At 41.7% G+C, this 6000-nt stretch overlaps 1 protein-coding gene across 2 annotated transcripts in view; it reads right to left on the reverse strand.

Annotated features, from left to right (window-relative positions):
- The window catches only part of rab27b (RAB27B, member RAS oncogene family), a 63730-nt gene extending 59527 nt beyond the window's left edge, over nucleotides 1–4203 (reverse strand). Inside the window, exon 1 of one of the 2 annotated variants that reach the window (XM_033033351.1) lies at nucleotides 4095–4203. The gene's annotated coding sequence lies outside the window, so the exon portion shown is untranslated. Of the gene's footprint in view, nucleotides 1–4090 lie in introns of both variants that reach the window. The other variant, XM_033033360.1, reaches the window with a different exon arrangement.
- Nucleotides 4204–6000: the final 1797 nt, after the last annotated feature.

A 6000-nucleotide genomic window follows, 5' to 3' on the forward strand; every position in this document is an offset into this window, starting at 1 on the left:
GGAAGGTCATGTTGAAGTTGTGTAAGAAGTTGTTGAGACTGCATTTAGAATATTGTGTTCAGTTCTGGGCATCATGTTATAGGAAAGATATTGTCAATCTTGAAAGGGTTCAGAAAAGATTTACGAGGATGTTGCCAGAACTAGAGGATGTGAGCTATAGGGAGAGGTTGAGTAGGCTGGGTCTCTATTCCATGGAGTGCAGGAGGATGAGGTGTACAAAATCATGAGAGGAATAGATTGGGTAGATGCACAGTCTTTTGTCCAGAGTAGGGGAATCGAGGGCCAGACGACATAGGTTCAAGGTGAAGAGGAAAAGAGTTAATAGGAATCCTTTTCACACAAAAGTATAATTTGTATAATGTATCATTTTTCTGCTGACTGGTTAACATGCAACCAAAGCTTTTCACTGTATCTCGGTATACGTTACAATAAGCTAAATTAAAGATGTATAAAATTACTTTGACAACCCACAAAAAAACATGCTGAAAGTTCAAGGGACCCCGAGGTCTCAGAGATAAAGGACTGCAAAAAATAGAAATTAACTAATAAAGCAGGCAATGTGTTGGATAAATCAGAACATAAAATGTACTGGTACTCTGTTCTGATGCAGGGTCCTGAATATGGCATACCTTTTTAACTTGCTGACAGTTTTTGACTTCCTCCAACCTCATCTACTGTATTTGTTGTTCAAGTTGTGAACTCTTATGCATCGGCGAGACCAAACATAGACTCAGCAATCATTTCGTTGAACACCTTCGCTCAGTCTGCCTGGAACCAGGGGCGGAAAACCCGATGGGGCCAGAGGGAACATGTCCCCCCCCATGTTTTGAGAGGTGGGGGACATCCCCCCCAAGTTTTTGTGATCCCGATTTTAAAATCTCCGCTTTCCACGAGACAATGGGGGTGGGACTGATGATCGAGGGCGCGATGATTGGAGGAGGGAGGAGTGGGGGACTGAGGATAGAGCGCGGCGATTGGAGGAGGGAGACGTGGCACAGACCTGCGCCTCATCCGCAGGCAGGATCGATCCCGGCCTGCTCTCTGGCGCTGTCCCGAGTGCCCCCCTCCCCCACGGGTGGCCAGAGAGGTCGGGAGTCAGACGCGATCCAGCAGCCAACGCAGAGAAACAGCACTAAACCCAGCTAAACTCTGCCTGACCCGCCAAGTGAACGTATGACCCTGGATGGACTTGCGGGAAATATGGCCATCGCGGAGAAGTAGTGCTGGTATCCCGTCAGTCCAGACAGGGCTGTAGTTAACCTGGTGAGACAGGCAGAGTTGAGCTGCATTTAGCGCTGGATTGAGCCTCCGAAGCCTCGCGCATGTGTATGTCAGTGTGCGCATGCGTGCGCGGCCGCCAAAAAATTGTGTCCCCCGTCTCCTCCATGTTTTGACAGCGAGTTCCGCTCTTGCCTGGACCTACATAATCTCCCGGTTGCCAAACACTTTAATTCTCCTTCCCATTCCCACATTGACCTTTCTGTCCTGGGCCTCCTGCATTGTCAGAGTGAGGCCAAACGCAATTTGTAGGAACAGCACCTCATATTTCGCTTGGGCTGCTTACAATCTAGTAGTACGAATAATTGATTTCTCTAACTTTAAGTAACCCTTGCAATCCCCTCTTTCCATCCCTCCCCCACCCAAGTCGTATTACCTTCAAAGTCGTCTTGTTGAGTCTCGTTGTCTGTAACTTGTTTTTACCTACCCCTAGCTAATAAGGGCCAGTTTCCTTTATCATTTTAACTTTTTTGCATATCTTTAATTCATTTGTATTATATCTCTCTATATCACTGTCTATATCTCTCATTTCCCTTTCTCCTGACTCTCCGTCTGAGGAAGAGTCTCGACCCGAAATGTCACCTATACCTTTTCTCCAGAGATGCTATCTGACCTGCTGAGTTACCCCAGCCTTTTGTGTTTATCGACGGTTTCTGGCATTTTCTGTTTCTATTTTTTATTTTCAGTATTGGATTTTGCTTTTCATGTTGGTGTATGCAACCTCCTGGTGCTTCAGTTACATGGGGATTTCTGCAGAACTATGTGCTGCTTGTACCCAGTGCTCTTTTGAATATTAATGCATTTTTGGCATAGAATAAAGAAGCATTGAACTAGGCTAAATCTGGTTTGGCAACTTTACATACTTGCTCTTTAAAAATGTTCCACCCTCCCTACATAAACATTCCTTCTATTACTTAACCAGAGAACAGCAAGAAAAGAAAAAAATACTCAGCTCATTATCACATATACACTGAAAGAAAAATACATGTTTCTCTGTAATTGAGATTCACTCATGACAAGAGTTTACATCCAGTCATTTCCAGATGATCTGCATCACACTATCAATTAACATCAGAAGAGCCCAGATGTAATTTGATAAATGGTAATACCCCACTGTAAAATATAAGGCAAGGAGGGAAACTAGAAAGCTTCTCAAGAAGTTTACTCTTAGAGAAGCTTCCTTGAATAGAACTTCATTATATTTCATTAGGGCGGCACAGCACCAGAGACCCAGGTTCGATCCTGACTATGGGTGCTGTCTGCATGGAATTTGTATGTTCTCCTCATGACCTACATTGGTTTTCTCCCACACTCCAAAGATGTACAGGTTTGCCAGCTAATTGGTTTGGTAAAATTGTAAATTATCCCTAGTGTAAGTAGGATAGTGTTAGTGTGCGGGTATCGCTGGTCAGCACGGACTCGGTGGGCCGAAGGGCCTGTTTCTGCGCTGTATCTCTAAACTACACTAAACAGAATATAAAATAGAGCTTTTGCCCAGGGGAAGGGTTCTGCCCAATACTTTAAAATACATCAATCAACAAAAAAATAAATAAAATAATGTTATAGTGTCATTGAGTCATACAGTGTGGAAACAGGCCCATCGGCCCAACTTGCCCACATCGACCAACATGTCCCATCTACACTAGTCCTGTCTGCCTGCATTTGGCTCATATCCATCGAAATCTATCCTATTTAGGTACCTGTGTAAATGTTTCTTAAACGTTATATTTAAAAAAAATAATTAATAGGATATGCGCATTGCTGGTAAATACAACATTTGTGGCCCAGCCTTAATTGCTCGAGGAGATGATTTGTTAGAACATAGAACAGTGTAGTACAGGAACAGGCCCTTTGGCCCATAGTGACTGTGTTGAACTTGGTATTAGTTTTAGATATAGGTTTATTATTGTCACATGTAATAAGATATAGCAAAAAGTTTTGTTTTGCATGCCATCCAATCATATCAGATAATACTATACTTAAATACAATCAAGACAAACTCAAGTACAATTGAAAGACCAAGGGGGAAGATACAGAGTGCAGAATATAGTTCTCAGCATTGTAGCGCATCAGTTCTAGAGACTGCAAAGTCCAATGTCCGCAATGACACAGAGGTGAATCTGACAGTACCCCTAGCCTGACCTCAATAACAATCAACACTCTTCTAAAACAAATAATTAAAGGTGGATTCCTCCCCCAGGTCTTTTACTGGATCTAAAATCTACCTTCCCATGGGGAGAAAGTTCCCTAAGTACAAACAGAGTATATGAAGCATTTATATATTCTCAATAGGAAAAAAGGGGATTACAGGAATGAAAGTTATAACAAGAAAAAAGGGAAAATGGCAACTTAGAAAATGCTTAATTTTAATAACATGGTTGAGTCAACACTTCCTGAGTGAATACTGTGCTTTTTGCATAGTTAAGTAAGCCATATACAAGTTAAGGCCTGTCAAATTTCAGTCCTTTGATTTAGGTTCAGATACTCTCCAGCCTTTCAACGCTAAATTACACGGCTTTCAACTAATCCTGGCAGATCACCACTTCAGGCATGGAAGAGTCACACAGGCACTAACATTATACACAGTGATCAATAAATATTGTAAACAGGAGTGCAAGCATTCCTGAATTAATAGCTCAGAATAGCAAACAACTCAGTCACTCATATATAACACTGCTACTGTATATTGGTAGAAACATGTTTTACAGAAAACAAATTCAGTTTAATACCCCAGTGAGTGCTAGCACAAAACAAATTGGCCATTCCACCAAAATTATCCACATCTTCGAGGATATATTAGATAAAGACTTACTTACTGCGTCTAGGAACACTCTAGCTCTTTTTCCTGTCACTCTGTAAATGAGAGAATTTAAAAGGCTCCACCTCAGACAGAGAACATTATCCAACTGCACAGCGGGAGGCGTGGCTTGCTACAGCAATTTGAGAAATTCACCCACGGCCAACTTTTTTTTTAAACAATCTTGAACCTACCTGGGTGGAGAAAGCCAAGTCTTAGCTGAATACTTCTACAAATATTTAGGTAATGTAACTCTTCCTGACCTCAACAAAGCTCTAAAAATAAATTGAGAAACCAAATACTTAGAATGAGTGATTACAACTCTTATCATTTGGAGCACAGAACAAAAAAATTACACACCTTTGATAAAAATCAGGAGCACTCGAAGTATTGCCATCACAAAGGGGAGATACCACTTTTCAGTATTTTGCTGTTCTCTCTTTCTTCTTCTCACTGAGATATTTGTTTGACCAAAGGGACTATTTATAGCTGGATGGGAGGTGGGAGTCCATGGATCACCTTTTGCACTACCATTTTCTTGTATTTTGCACGTCTTTTTTTGCACATACAGTAAGCCCTCATTTTAATAGACCCCTTTATAAAGGATGCTTGGGAAGCAACTGCTGATGCTGGTTTACACCAAACATAGACATAAAATGCTGGGGTAACTCAGCGGGACAGGCAGCATCTCTGGAGAGAGGGAATGGGTGACTTTTCTGGCCGAAAACCTTTTTCAGAAGGGTCTCGACCCAAAACGTCACCCATTCCTTCTCTCCAGAAATGCTGCCTGTCCTGCTGAGTTACTCCAGCATTTTGTGTCTATCCTTTGTAAAGGATTCTGGTTAAATTGAACGGACCTGCCGACGCCACCCCAGCTCACAAGGTGAACCAGTGAACCGGTAAACCTGTGGAATTCTTTGCCACAGAAGGCTGTGGAGGCCAAGTCAATTGATATTTTTAAGGCAGAGATAGATAGATTCTTGTTTCGTTCGGGTGTCAGAGGTGATGGGGAGTTGGCAGGAGAATGGGGTTTGGAGGGAGGGATAGATCAGCCATGACTGAATGGCGGATTAGACTTGATGGGCCGAATGGCCTAATTCTACTCATATCACTTATGAACCCTTCTTCACCCCTTCTCCCCGTCTAATTTCACTCCTTTCATCAGGAAGGTACAAGAGTTTGAAAACCATGACGACCAGGTTCAAGAATAGCTTCTTCCCAGCAACGCTCTTGAACCCTACACAACACTAACTTAAACAAATGTGAGCTTCCGTGGACTCTGCCTTTCGTTGCACTTTTTCATTTGAGGAGGGGAGGGGTTTGCAATATTATGGCAACATAATATGGTTATTTATTTATAGATTTTATTTATTACATTTTTACCTGTGTGTTTTGCATTCTTGGGCTTGTTAAGCTGCTGTAAGTAGGAGTGTTATTGATCTGTTGTCTGTACATATTACAATAAGCACTCTTAACTCTTGTGTATGTGCCTGCAACGTTACTGCATGCAAGATTTTCATTCTACCTGTAACTCACTGGACTTGTGCGTATGACAATAAGCTCAACTTTACTTGCAGCTCTCACGTTATGCAAAAGTACTTTACAGATACTCAAAATTCAGCATTTGTAGTTACTAGCAAATTACACTGGATGTCTATTTAAATTAATAATATTGAACATATTTCAAAAGAATCAGTGAATTAGTTAATAGACCGAGAAGTTGGAGAGAAATTCATTAAAGCATTATGACATGGAAGGAAGACCTTCAGGCTACAGTGTCTGTGCCAGTTGGTCATTTCTAGGTGTTTTATTCCTCTACACTACTCTATTTCCTTCCATTTGCCATATTCACTTGCCTTGTTGAACCTCCACAAGTGGATTACCGCCACTACTGTCAATTAAATTAAATTCCCGCCTTTCTGTGC

This window comes from Amblyraja radiata, chromosome 1, assembly GCF_010909765.2.
Source record: "Amblyraja radiata isolate CabotCenter1 chromosome 1, sAmbRad1.1.pri, whole genome shotgun sequence".
NCBI classification, from domain to species: domain Eukaryota; kingdom Metazoa; phylum Chordata; class Chondrichthyes; order Rajiformes; family Rajidae; genus Amblyraja; species Amblyraja radiata.